This window comes from Patella vulgata, chromosome 6, assembly GCF_932274485.2.
Source record: "Patella vulgata chromosome 6, xgPatVulg1.2, whole genome shotgun sequence".
Classification (NCBI taxonomy): Eukaryota; Metazoa; Mollusca; class Gastropoda; family Patellidae; genus Patella; species Patella vulgata.
In genome coordinates this window covers 65,253,929-65,268,729 of record NC_065884.2, presented here as the reverse complement: position 1 = coordinate 65,268,729, position 14,801 = coordinate 65,253,929, and the positions used below count along the sequence as shown (strand labels likewise).

The 14,801-nt window shown below is 39.5% G+C and overlaps 1 long non-coding RNA gene across 1 annotated transcript; it reads left to right on the top strand.

The window, feature by feature from the left end:
* Positions 1-8,593: 8,593 nt before the first annotated feature.
* Positions 8,594-12,197, top strand: LOC130013233 (uncharacterized). Its single transcript, XR_008788605.1, has 3 exons — positions 8,594-8,680; positions 9,931-10,096; positions 11,526-12,197. It is a non-coding gene; the product is annotated as an uncharacterized LOC130013233 (long non-coding RNA).
* The last annotated feature ends 2,604 nt before the right edge of the window (positions 12,198-14,801 follow it).

The following is a 14,801-nucleotide window of genomic DNA, read 5'->3' as shown; positions in this document are numbered from 1 at the left end:
AATAGCTGTTGTTTAATTGGTCAATAGCAACCTATCGACACGCTTTTAACACATTAAAAAAAACTTTATTGTAACCATAATGGCTTCTTTTGTACGTATTAGTTTCTATTCTAAAAACTTTTATACATTACATTTTTATACGCCCACATTTTCATGTGGACGTATATTGTCGTCGCCCCTGTCCGTCCGGACGTCCGACCGTCCACAATTTGTTTGTGGACTCTCTACAGGTTACTATTCTTGTCCGATTTTGACGAAACTTGAAATATAGGTTTATCCCCAAAAGATCTCGGCTGCTTTCGTTATTGGCATGTATCGGATCGAAACTGCATGGATTATGGCCCCTGTTTGTACGAAAAATCACGTTTTTAGTTTGTGGACCCTATAGAGGTCACAATTTTTATCCGATTTTGTTGAAACTGGAAATATAAGTTTATAACTCAAAGATCTCAGTTCCGTTCGATATTCGTGCATATCGGACCGTAACTTCCTGAATTATGGCCCCTGGTTGAACGAAAAATCGCGTTTTTAGCTTGTGACCCTATAGAGGTCACAATTTTTTATCCGATTTAAAAAAAACGTATTATTATATCACCGTTACACCCTAAGGCCGATTGAGTTCGAATTTCGTGAAAATCGGACCAAAATTGCCGGACAAAATGGCCGCCGTTTGTACGCGAATAGTGTAAAAATATGGTAAATCAAGGTTGTGGACCCTGTATAGGTCACAATTTTAATTCGATTTTGATGAAACTTGAAATGCATGTTTATAACCTAAAGATCATGGTTCCTTTCAAAATTTGCGCATATCGGATAGTAACTTCCTGAATTATAGCCCCTGATCGAACACAAAATCGCCTTTTTTAGCCTGGGTCTCTCTGGAGGTCACAATTATTATCCGATTTAACAAAACGTTTATGGATGTCACCGTTACACCTTAATGAATGTTGAGTTCGAATTTCGTGAAAATCGGACCGAAATTGCCGGACAAAATGGCCGCCGCTTGTACGCGAATAGTGTAAAAATATGGTATATCAAGGTTGTGGACCCTGTAGAGGTCGCAATTTTAATTTGATTTTGATGAAACTTGAAATGCATGTTTATAACCTAAAGATCATGGTTCCTTTGGATATTGTGGCATATAGGATCGTAACTTCCTGAATTATGGCCCCTGATTATACGAAAAGTCGCCTTTTTATACGCCCACATTGAAATGGGGTCGTATATTGTCGTCGCCCCCGTCCGTCCGTCCGTCCGTTCGTCGGCCCGGCGTCCACAATTGCTTGTGGACGCTCTAGAGGCCAAAGTTAATGTCCGATTGACTTTAAATTTATACACAGTGTTTAAGGTCTTGAGACGAAGAAGCCTATTGATTTTCAGCGATTTCCGATAATTATTTCTAGAGTTATGGCACTTGATCACTTTGTAAAATCTTGTGGACGCTCTAGAGGCCAAAGTTAATATCCGATTGACCTAAAATTTATACAGTGTTTCAGGTCATGAGACGAAGAAGCCTTTTAATTTTCAGCAATTTCCGATAATTACTGTCAGAGTTATGGCCCTTGATCACTTCAAAAAATCTTGTGGACGCTCTAGAGGCTAAAGTTAATATCCGATTGACTTTAAATTTATACACAGTGTTTAAGGCCATGAGACGAAGAAGCCTATTGATTTTCAGCGATTTCCGATAATTACTGCCAGAGTTACGGCCCTTGATCACTTTGAAAAATCTTGTGGACGCTCTAGAGGCCTAGGTTAATATCCGATTGACCTTAAATTTATACACAGTGTTTAAGGTCATGAGACGAAGTATCCTATTGATTTTCAACGATTTCTGATAATTACTGCCAAAGTTATGGCCCTTGATCACTTTGTGACGCTCTAAAGGCTAAAGTTATCATCCGATTGACTTCAGATTGATACACAGAGTTTAAGATCTTGAGACGAACAAGTATATTGATTTTCAATGAATTTTTATGTCTTGAACAGGTAAATCCATGTTATTAAAAGTTTTGTATACAAATCGTTAGCACGTGGCAGAACTTTATAAAAACAAACAAATTCTAATGGTTTTCTGATAATTACTTCATGAGTTGTTGCTCTTAATCAGATTTTACTGTATTATAAATGTATTATAAATGTTTCATTACCGAAAAAAGTAAAAATATGCGACAACTCTTGTTGATTGCCCGGACGATTTAGCTGTTGTGGGCGTATGTTTCGTTGTCTGGCAACCTATCTTTTAGTTTGTGGTACCCCTGAAGGTCACAGTCATTATCTGATTTTAAAAACCGTTTGAATATATCACCGTAACACCATAATAAAGGTTGAGTTCAAATTTCCTGAAAATAAAACCAAACCTGCCGGACAAAATCGCCGCCGCTTGTACGCGAAAGGTGTAAAAATATGGTATATCAAGGTTGTGGGTAGAGGTTACAATTTAATTCGATTTTAATGCAACTTGAAATGCATGTTTATAACCCAAAGATCTTGGTTCCTTTCGATATTTGCGCATATCGAATTCTAACTTCATGAATTATGGCCCTTGATTGTAGGAAAAATTACTTTCTTTTTAGCTTGTTCTCTATCCATCTCTCAAAAATGTGGGTGTATCCTGCCTGGCAGCCGCTGGTTGCAGAATGTAGGCTAAAGTGTTAACTGGAATTAATTTTGCAAGATGAATTTGATTCCATAATTGCACTTAGTGACTTAGAATATAGTTATCATTAACTTTAATTAATAATCCAAAAATTACTGGCTAGAGTTATGTCCTTTGATCACTTGAAAAATCTTGTGCACTCTCTATAGACGAAAGTTATAATGCGATTAACATTATGTTTTTACACAGCATTTTAGGTCATGATATGAAGAAGCCTATTCATTTTCAACAATTTCTGAAAATTATAGCCAGAGTTATAGCCCTTGGTGACTCATGGACACTCTAGAGACTAAAGTTATCACCCGATTTACTTTGAATTTATAAACATTGTTTAATTTCATGATGAAGACTGTCGTTCCCTACCTCTGTCTTTCCCTCCAACTGTCTGCCCCTCCCTCTATTCCTCCCTCTATCCCTCCCTCAAACCCTCCATCCGTCTGTCCCTCCCGCTGTCTCCCCCACCTCTGTCTCCCTGTTCTTCTGTCTGCCCCTCGGTCACTCCATCTTTCTCACCCTCTGTCCCTCCCTCTGTCCATCCATCCCTCCATCTGTCCCTTCATCTCTCTGTCCCTACCTGTCCTTCCGTCTGTCCCTCCCTCTATCCCTCCATCCGTCTGTCCCTCCCTCTGTCTCTCCCTCCCATCTCTCTGTCCCTCCTTCTCTCTGTCGTCCCTCGGTCACTCCCTCTGTCTTACCTTCTCCCTCGTTCTGTCCCCCTTCCCTCTGTCTTTCCCCCCCTCTTTGTCCCTCCGCGTTTGTCCCTCTTCTCTGTCCCCATGTCTTTCCCTCCCTCTCTCCTTGTGCCCCTCCTTTTCTCTGTGTCCCTCCCTCTTTCTGCCCCTACCTCTGTCTGTCCTTACCCCTGTCTGTCTCTCCCCCCCCCACTCTGTTCCTCTGTCCCTCCCTCCGTCAGTCCCAAATCTGTCTTTCCCTTCCTCTCTCTGTCCCTCCCTCTATCCCTCCCGCCATTTGTCCCTCCTATCTGTCCCTCCCTCTATTCCTCCATCCGTCTGTCCCTCCCTCTGTCTCCCACACCTCTCTGTCCCATGGTCACCCCATCTGTCTCACCCTCTGTCCCTCCCTCCCTCTATACCCCCCGTCGTTTGTCCCTCCTATCTGTCCCTCCTTCCATCTGTCTCTCCATCCCTCCATCCGTCTGTCACTCCCTCTGTCTCCCACACCTCTCTGTCTTACCCTCTGCCCCTCCCTTCCTCTATCCCTCCCGCCGTTTGTCCCTCCCTCCATCTGTCCCTCCCTCTGTCTCCCACACCTCTCTGTCTTCTTGTCCCTTTCTGTCCCTCGGTCACTCCATCTGTTTCACCCTCTGTCCCTCTTCCGCGGTTTGTCCCTCCCTCTATCCCTCCATCCGCCTTTCACTCCCAGTGTTTGTCCCTCCCTCTCTATATCTCTCCCTTCGTCTTTCCCTCCATCCGTCTGTTCCTCCGTCTATCTGACCCTTCCTTCGTCTTTCTCTCCGTCTGTTGCTCCCTCTATCCCTCCCTCCATCTGTTCCTCGCCCCTGCCCCCCCCCCCCGTGTCTCCCTGTCCCCCTGTCAGCCCCCCCTTGTCTGTTCCTTTGGCACTTCGTCTATTTGTCCCTTCCTTCGTCTTTCCCTCAATCTGTCCCCCCCTCTGCCTGTCCTTCCCTCTCTGTCTCTCCCTCTGTCTCTTCCTCACTGTGTCGGTCACTGCCTCTGTCTGTCCTGCCCTCCCTCCCTCACTCCATCTTTCCCTCCCTCCCTCTATCCCTCCCGATGTTTCTCCCTCCTATCTGCCCCTCTCTCCATCTGTCCCTCCCTCTCTCTTTCCCGCGCTCTGTTCCTCCCTCCATCTGTTCCTCCCTCTGTCTGTCTCTCCCTCCCTGTTCCTGTCTGTCCCCCTCGCTCTGTCTCTCCCTCGCTCTGTCTCTCCCTCTGTCTCCCTATGCCCCTCCCTTTCTCTGTCTTCAATACACTGTGTTTATATGCATGAGATAAAGAAGCGATTGATGTTCAGTGAAAAAAATGTGACAACCCTTGTAGACTGTGCAGACTACTTAGCTGCTGTGGGCATATGTTTTGTTGCCTGGTAACCTGACTTTAGGCGAATGTCTGACAACATGAGGAAATAAACCAGTGCAAGCCTTCTATTTGATCTTCTACAATGCCAATTTCACAGCCTACAAGGCCTTCAGAACTCTACTGCCAGGATCGTGACCTAATCAACGGGATCCAGCCGTAACATACCCATTCTAAAAGATCTCCATTTGGCTCCCGGTTTCTGACTGAATAGATTTTAAACTTCTTAAATGTGTAAATGGCACCGTTCCTTAATATCTATGTGAACTTGTCCAATCTTAGATTCCATTTGGGATCAAAATCTCTCAGGATGACAACTTTTGGTTTTCGTTCATTTGAAATAGCTACTGTTAGAAGGTGGAACTCATTACCTATTAACCTAAGTCAATGCACCTCTTTATCGTCATTCAAAAACTCTTCTGTTTTAAACAAGTTCGTGGTTCCTCCTTGTCAGTGATGCAGGACGGAGGGCCTGACAAGGACAGCTGTCTAGTCGTTCGGATGGGACGAAAAACCGAGGTCCCGTGTACACATTGGCGTGCACGTAAAAGATCCCTTGGCAGAAGACATTTTTAGTATAATAATAAACACGGTAGATGAACTTGTTTTAGGTGATTTCCTGACCATGATCAATTCAAATTTTTTGTTTGTATACCATACTATAAATGTATAGATAAGACTTTAGAAATATTGTTATTTCTTAAAATTTTCACATTCAAAATAATTTTTAGGGCAAGGCACACTTATTGTTATTTCATTTTTTATTACATTGAGTAACCATAGGTATATATTTACATTCGCCTTGTCTGCCTTTATATGCATGAGCTTTATGTATACTCAGCCAAATTAAAAACTTGACACTGATGAATTTCAAAACAAAAAAAAATTTCTGGTAAGTCAAATAAATTTTAAAGTGTTTCTAACGATAGTAAGTAGTAAGAAGCCTTTAATTTCATAAAATTGTAAAGTCACGTGGATCACGTGACTTTTGAGCATATAAAGATGAAAAACCTGAAAAACACGTGCAAACACAAACTCGTGAGGTCGATCGATGCAAGTTTGCTTAAACTGAACGCGCACACGTAACTTGCACTGGAAAAACAAATTAAAATTGTTATTTTCATCTTTATTAGAAAATGCCGCGCCTGTCAAATGTAGAACGTCTACGTGCTGTAGGTAGGCTCTATGCTGGTCAGTCTGTGGTCACTGTTGCAAGAGCCTTTAATTGTTCACGTCAGACAATAATTAATCTTAGAATGAGTGTGCTTCAAACTGGAACTATTGCCGACCACCCAAGGGCGGGAGCGCCACGTGTGACGTCACTCCAGGAAGATCAAGCAATACGATTACGTCATCTTAGAAACAGATTTGTCACTGCAACCTCCACAAGTAGAGAGATGTTTGGTGGAAGGGTAACTGCACAAATTGTTCGAAACCGCTTGCAGGCTGCTGGTCTTCGAGCTCGGAGGCCCTATAATGGACCAATATTGACACCTCTCCATCGCCGTAACCGACTTGTGTGGGCCACAAGACACATAAGATTTACTCAAAGACAGTGGAATTCGGTTGTCTTTAGTGACGAATCTCGATTCACTTTGAGATTTGCCGATGGCAGGGTCCGAGTGTACCGCAGACGACAGGTGAACGTTACGCTCAAGTATGCGTCAGAGAAGTTTACCGATTTGGTGGCGGCAGCGTCATGGTTTGGGGTTCTTTTTGTGCACATGGACGTTCTCCTCTTGTTGTTGTCCAAGGGAACTTAAATGCTGTCCAGTACAGGGATCAGATTTTGCAACCTGTTCTTCTTCCGTTTATGCAGAGACATGGGCCTGGACTAACGTTTCAACAAGACAATGCTCGACCCCATACAGCAATTGCTACCCAGAATTTTTTAAGAAATGCCGGTGTCCAAGACCTGGATTGACCCTAATCCTATTGAACACATCTGGGACGAACTGGGTCGACGTGTTCGTCAGCAAGTGAATCCACCACTGACGTTGCAGGACCTTCAACATGCTCTTGCTTAGCAGTGGCGACGTCTTCCTCGGGTAGTGTTTACTAATGTTCTGAGATCCATGAGAAGACGTTGTGTGACAGTACGAGACGCTAGAGGAGGCCACAACCGTTACTAAACACTTTATTCCGATCGTTCTCCAAGTCTGTGAATTTCATTTTGGGGGGTACTGTGACATCACGAACGTTATAAATGTCAAGGACTGTCGGCGAGACGTATTCTTGCTTTCTGTTGATGTCAAGGTCGTCTGTGCACAACATAACACTAAAATAGTTGCCTTAAACCAAATATTAAAAATCTAGTCCCAAAAATCCCGAGTGTCAAGTTTTTAATTTGGCTGAGTATATTTATAAGAGCTCTGAATTTGATCCTGAATTATTGTTGATAACAGTTTCTACCATATTGTTCTTTATGTTTCCTTGTTGAAATTGAATATTAATATTGTTTCACTGTTGTTTATTTCTTTTGATATTTTTAAGTTATATGAACATCAAGCAGAAGTAACTGATTTATTGTGCATTACAAAATTCATATATTATTGTCAAGCTTAGGATATAATAAGTTTTTTTTCAATGTACTTACTTACACCATCATGGAATTCAAACAGAGGTCATATTTACCTACCTGATTGTCAAAGAAATGGTTCTGTATAATTTTAAGTTATGTAACTGTATGACTTCCAAGTTGTTATTATTAATTTAATATTTATATAAAGAGAGTGATTGATTATCAAATTTTTATATTCAGTTAAAATTTTACAAATGAAAATTCAAAATTGGATACTTTCTTTTTTTTGCAGATGGAATCAAAGACATGAAAGCATGGTCTAATAATTGGAAAAGTCTTCCTGAAAACCAAAAAAGTACTTATTGTCAAAGAGCCAAACTAACTGTGCCAATTAAAAGCCGCCCAAAGTGTGAAAAAAAAGGATCTCTTCTGTTCTATTAAAACAGTTAGATGCTCTCGTAATTTTTTATTATTGAAAACTTTGATACTTTTAAACAGTTAATTGTAGTGGTGAGCTTTGAATATAAGGTAATCCAAAACATTTTGTCAGTCTCTCTCTCTCTCTCTCTCTCTCTCTTAAAGTGACATTTATTGCTAAATTTTAAAAATCTTGGATGCTTTAAGCACATCTATACAATAAGTAAAATGAGGATCTTATTATAGATCTGTATGGCGTATGCCCGTCTTCCCTTAGCCCAGGTTAGGTGCATAACAGTAGGACGTTAAACCCCATTTCATTTCATTTCATTTCTTATTATAGTTACCGTAAACATTATTACTGAAATTTTAATCATAAATCTTAACTCTTTTAAAGCGAGAATTTCATATTTTCTAAGAAAGTCAAAACATAATTATTTCTATGTCTTTTGCTCAATAGGTTATCAACTCACTATTATACCTCCGTGGGCATTATTTCCCACCCTTAAAAATCATTGACACATGAAATAATTACACAATTACCTCCCTTGTTTTCATATTGCCTCCATGCATTAGCTACCTTCAAACGTTGGAATTTGAACTTGAAAATGATATTTTTGCCAATTTCTCAGCTGGCAATAGTGAATTATAGGATTAATAGGATTATTCTTTAACCATAGGACGGTTTATGGATACCATCTATTTTAAGGCTTTATTTTGATAAATTTTAAAAAATATAACTTAAAAATATGAAATTGCAGCTTTAAATATTAGCACAAGTCAACAATTATTTCCAGGGTAATCACCATATTTAACAACGTGAATGTATGCTTATATTTGAGTCCCAAACTTGTTCTTTTTTTTAGCTTCAGAAAATATCAGACTGCGATATTAATATTGCTGCTGTGGGGTTTTCAAGTGATAAACTTTTTATCGCTAGAAATGGAAAAATGAATGATTATTTTTCAAAAGAAAGTGTACAAACATCAATAATTATATACTTCAGTTCTCAAACGTCCAGTCAAGGTAACTTAATAACATTATTTTTAGATTATTTCATACCTGAAGATGATTCAGGAGAATAGATGGTGCATCTGCTAATAGGCTGTTACAGTAGTCTATTCTAGACAGTATAAGGGATGATGCTAATATTTTGGCAGATTCTGCAGTTAAATATTTTCTAATGTATAGGATATAATGTGAGTTTCCATTGATGATTCACAATCAAACCTTACTCCTAGGTTTCTCACACTTGTAGAAAATAGAATTGAAGAATCGTGTCGTGTATTATGATTATAATCTGGTGATTAGATTTACAATTTTGTGAATGCACAGATAATTTTATTACAGCATCAAATGAATCAAATCAGGAGAAACTCTCAGTTTTACAAGCGAGAGCAAGAGAAATGAAATGAAATGAAATGGAGTTTAATGTCCTACTGTTCTGCTCCTAACCTGGGCTAATGAAGAAGGGCATACGCCATACAGTGTGCTATGAGGGAAATTTTGCCCGGACAGCGGGACTACGGCCTACTCTTAAATCGAATTTCAACTGCCAAGGGATCTTTTACGTGCACGCCAATGTGTACACGGGACCTCGGTTTTTCGTCCCATCCGAACGACTAGACAGCTTTCCTTGTCAGCCCCTCAGCCCTGCATCACTGACAAGGGAGAACCACGCCGGAAAATCTGGATGAACTTTCTCGGCCAATGCAGGGATCGAACACCCGACCTCCAGGCTAGCGAGCTAGCGTCTTACCCACTTAGCCACGTGATCTCCCGAGAGCACTTTAACAAGCTTTATGGTAACTTTATATTTTCACATTGATTTATGTATTGTCACATGAGTTATGGTGATGTCTCTGGAAATGTTGTCATGTAGTTTGTATTTCTACAACCAGTGTATTTGACAGAAGAAGTAGCTTGTCATTTGAAAGTAAGCAGAGAGATTGTCCTCTGCATTTAAGTTAATTTTTATGGGCCCACATTGAAATGTGGTTGTATATTGTTGTCTGTCTGCCATGGACACTCTAGAGGCTAAAGTTATCATCCCCAAAAAAGATATGGCAACCTTTATGGACTGCTTGGACAACTTAGATGTGTGCAAACATATCTTTGAGTATCTTAATTAGAACTACATTTTATAGTATAATCTAGCCACGGTGGCTCAGTTAGTAAGGTGCTGACTCAGCAATCAGGAGTGTCATAAATAAGTTCAGAAAAATTTCTGACTTATTCACAGTTCAATTATTGTTTTTATATTATTATCTTTAAAGCTAAAGCTACAAATTCAAATCGAAAATTCCCATATAAATCTGTACAAAGTGGTAGAATACCTATAAAGGGAATACCTGTTTCATTACTTCCACTGGCACAACCATCCCATTGTGGAAGAGAGAAGCTGTCACTGATGTTATCAGTAGAAGAAATTATAGTTGATCAGTAAGTTATATTGCATGTGATATGGACAGTGTAACCTTACTCTTGGTTAAATAGAAATATTTTAATCATAGTTTTGAAATATCACCATTTGAGGTCTATACATCAAATCTGCAATTAGATCACAAAAGATGTAACACATGCGCTCGTTTGATCTTTAATTTTATCCAGACTTGACTACTGTTTAGCTTAAACAACAGCCTTATACACAAATAACATCTTGTACAAGAGAGAGAGATAGAGAGATAGAGAGAGAGAGAGTTTAACGTCCACTCGACACAAACTAGGTCATTTCGGGACTAACATGGTTTAATTTTTTTATTTCAATAATTCGCTTGTGCGTAGGGGTCTTTAGCAGTGGGAGGAAACCGGAGGACCCGGAGAAAATCTATGAGGTTGGACAGGCGACCCTACTCCTTGTCACATACAACCGGGGAATCGAAACCCCACCAGTTGACTCAATGACAGACCATATGATACAGCGCAGCGCGTGCGTGCTAACCATTCGGCCATGCAACCCCCCATCTTGTACAAAATACTCCGGCTAGAAATTGCCAAATCACACCACTTTTAAGGATTTACATTGGTTTCCAGTGAAAATTGCAATTAAATTCAAACTTTGGTGCATTAATGCTTGGATGTCTCACAAGGACATATATCAATTGACTATGCATATCATGTAAGATCCCATGAAAAGATAAGTTTTTGTACGATAAATAGTTGTGTGTTTTTTTTTTTTGATTTAATCTGCAGCTGAAAGTTTTGACAATTAGTAGTTTATCAAAACGCATGCAGCCATAAAACTAGTTTTCAATGAACAATATTGAATCAAATCAAATCCGCCATTTCCATTTTTCCGTTAATCTACAATTATCCAAAATACAAGATGTAAATAAATCTTAGTATGGATAAACAAGAATGGGAGAAGTAGTATTGAAAAGAATATTAATGGTGAAAAATAGAGTCTGTTTATAACATTTCTTCAATAATTTATACTATTGAACTTTAAACATACATTATGCAAGAGCTAAGTCTGCCTATTGCACGTCTTTCTTTAGGCCTGAAATGTTTTCTAAATTATTAATTAGACATTAACTAACTTATCCAGACCATAATCAACTCTCGATGGCATCGGATTTCTCCGATATTAAATAGATTAGAACAGTTCAGCCATATTTTGATTTAAGCTAAAAATGGAGGAGCGAGACTTAGCTTTAAACAACCAGTACAGTGGTTGAAATTATTGCACACGTCTTGTCAAACCTTCAAAGGCTAATATCTTCGCTTGCAATAGAGTAATTTGAATGAAGTTTTCAAATTATTCATTTGACATTATTTATTTTCGAACTATTATAGCATAGCAGGAATGGCTAGCTCTTTATCTAAATCTTACATAATGTATCTTTAAATTTTGCTCTTTCTTTTTCTCTAGACCTGATCCCGAAAACACAGCTATGAACTATGCACCAATGAACAGATGACATCAATACCAGGAAACCAACCATTAACATTTGAAACATCATCAAGTAACCAACTATTGACACCAATTACTGAACCAATCCCGAATGAACCAATGGCAGCAATTCTTAATAGACAGTGGACAACCGAACCTCATAATGAACCACCAGTACCATCACCCGTAAATAAAACCCTAACACCCTCTATTTACATTGATCAGGATGGAAAAGTACAAATTGTAGTAAAGCAATCTTAACTTTATACCCGCCTTTATGTGCTATAAAATGTCAGTAATTAAGTCAGTTATCATCTAGTTGTATATCACCATGTACAATAGCATAACATGTCAGTAATCTAATTGTTTATAATCATGTACGGTAGTATAAAATGCCAGTAATTAAGTCAGTTATCACCTAGTTGTAATTATATCACAATTGCACCAGGGGGGTTGGATGGCCGAATGATTAGCACGTGCGTGCTATATCATAAAGCCTGTCATTGAGTCAACTGGCGTGGTTTCGATACCTCGGTTGTACGTGACAAGGAGTAGGGTCGCCTGTCCAACCTCGTGGGTTTTCTCCGGGTCCTCCGGTTTCCTCCCACTGCCAAAGACCCCTACGCGCAAGCGAATTATTGAAATAAAATTAAAACCATACGTTAGTCCCGAAATGACCTAGTTTGTGTCGAGTGGACGTTAAACCCCATTTCTCTCTCTCTCTCTCTCTCTGGCTCCCGGATCCATTCACTTGATTTGATATTTGTTTATTTAGTCCAATGTCTATTTTCTGTCTTGTTCGCAGGTTTATCTCGTAGATATTTGTTTTGCGTGTAGTGCGTTCCTCCTGCACTTACTATTAGAACTGTTAGAACAAGGCCATCATCACTGTCTGGGATAACACCACAATAGTTTCAATATTGTAAACAAAATAATAAATAATAATCCTAGTGATACCCATAGAAAATGAAATGAAATGGAGTTTAACGTCCTACTGTTCTGCTCCTAACCTGGGCTAATGAAGACGGGCATGTATGGCCTTGAGTATGACGTTCATAGGAATAATGATGGTGTTGAGGTATTAAATGAGCCTATCACTAAAGATGAGGGGTTTGGCCAATATGACTTTCGGGCAGATGGGTAAAGTAAAAACAATTTTTTTTATTTCATCTAATTGGCAATTGGCAAAATAAAATGCCCGAAATTTAATAAGACTAATTTTCTTTTTCTTTTAATTGAATACCACGAATTTGTACTGAATCTACTATGGATAAAAGTCACCCTACTTGGTGCGACATTTTTCGGGCATCATTGGATGGTTGGAATTCTGGTCTGCACAGAGTGGGAAACTTTGAAGTTACTTAATTCACGGGCTAGAATAGCAGAAAAGTGCATTTGCGAGAGAAGGAGAGAGAGAGAGAGGGAGGCAGAGAGAGGGAAGGAGAGGCCCAGTGCGGGGGAGGGGGGGGGCAAATGGGCACAAAACCAGACCCAACTTTTCTAGAATAAAATTTTGCGTAGAATACGATGCCGAGTGGCCTCTCTTTAGAAAGAGAGAGATAGAGAGATGGGGTTTAACGTCCACTCGACACAAACTAGGTCATTTCGGGACTAACATATGGTTTAATTTTATTTCAATAATTCGCTTGCGCGTAGGGGTCTTTAGCAGTGGCGGGGGGAGGGACCTGGAGAAAACCTACGAGGTTGGACAGGTGACTTTACTCCTTGTCACGTACAACCGGGGAATCGAAACTGCACTAGTTGACTCAGTTACAGAGGTTATGATACAACGTGCACGCGCAAACCATTCAGCCATCCATCCACCCCACCTGTATGTGAAGATATGATCTGATTTAGTCAATAAAGATTTATTAGACAGCCTAAATAAGTCATATAGTATTCATTGCATATAAGTCAAATTCAGTGATCTCTCTCTCTCTCTCTCTCTCTCTCTCTCTCTGTCTGTCTGTCTCTCTCTCTCTCTCTGGTGCAGTTCTACTAACAAAATAGATCAAAATGAAATGAAATGGGGTTTAACGTCCTACTGTTCTACTCCGAACTGGGCTAATGAAGACGGACACACGCCATGCAGTGTGCTATGATGAGGGAAGATTTGCCCGGGATGGCCTACTCTTATATCGAATTCCAACTGCCAAGGGTTCTTTTACGTGCATGCCAATGTATACACGGGACCTCGGTTTTTCGTCACATCCGAACGACTAGACAGCTGTCCTTGTCAGGCCCTTCATCTTGCACCACTGACAAGTGGAAACCACGTCGGAAAAAAAAAGATCATAAAATAGGGGTATAAGCATGCTAAAAGCCTGATAAAACATGCATACATTAGATTATAAAATTAATCGTATCTTTGGCAGATAGTAATATTATTATTATTGAACTTATCTGGTGAAATATAGTGTTACAGATATCTAGTCCATACAGTGACCTAAAATATTTATAGCTGTGACAAAGTCTTGGTTATTTAGGCGTCTACAGAGTTCAAAACAAGCTGACTGGTTGTTCCGTATTAAGTATTTTTTCAATTTTTTTTACATGTATATAAAATCTGGTTATATTTTATATTTTATCATTGATTGCTAATGACTAGAGAAACCTAGTCGAAACGTCGCTCAGTAATAAGCAGTAATTGTGACCTGGATAAGCCAACTGAGGCGGATGTCCCCTCATCTCAATCTCATAGTAAGTAGATGTTCATTATTACAGATGAATTATGCAATATTTATATAATGGGCTAACAGTTTATGATATAATAGTTTAAAAATAGATAACAAAAAATGACTCAGTCAAATTAGATTTATTCTGAGCAATGTATGGGTGTATGAAGTTTTAACAACAAATGGCGTACATACTGAAGTACGATTGCTCACGATAACAATCAACACCATTTCCATTTTAACGTTAAACAATTAAACTTATACTCTTCGAAAAAAGTAAGGGATATTCAGAAACAATACAAAACTGCGGAAATGCACTGCTGTTTTTATTAGAGGTAACCAGTGTATGTTAATAACAGGCCAATTGCCTACACATGGACATAAACAGTTCATATGGGCGGCTTATCTGACGGTCCCATTTCACTCGCAAAGAGATACACTGTTAAAAGTGAAAATGGAAGTTTTTGATTTTTGTCTTAATAAAGAGTAATTGCTCCACCAATCCTCAGACATTCAGCAGTTCGTCGTGGCATGCTCCTAATCAACCGCCCAATCACGATTTGGGGCAATCTGGGCCACT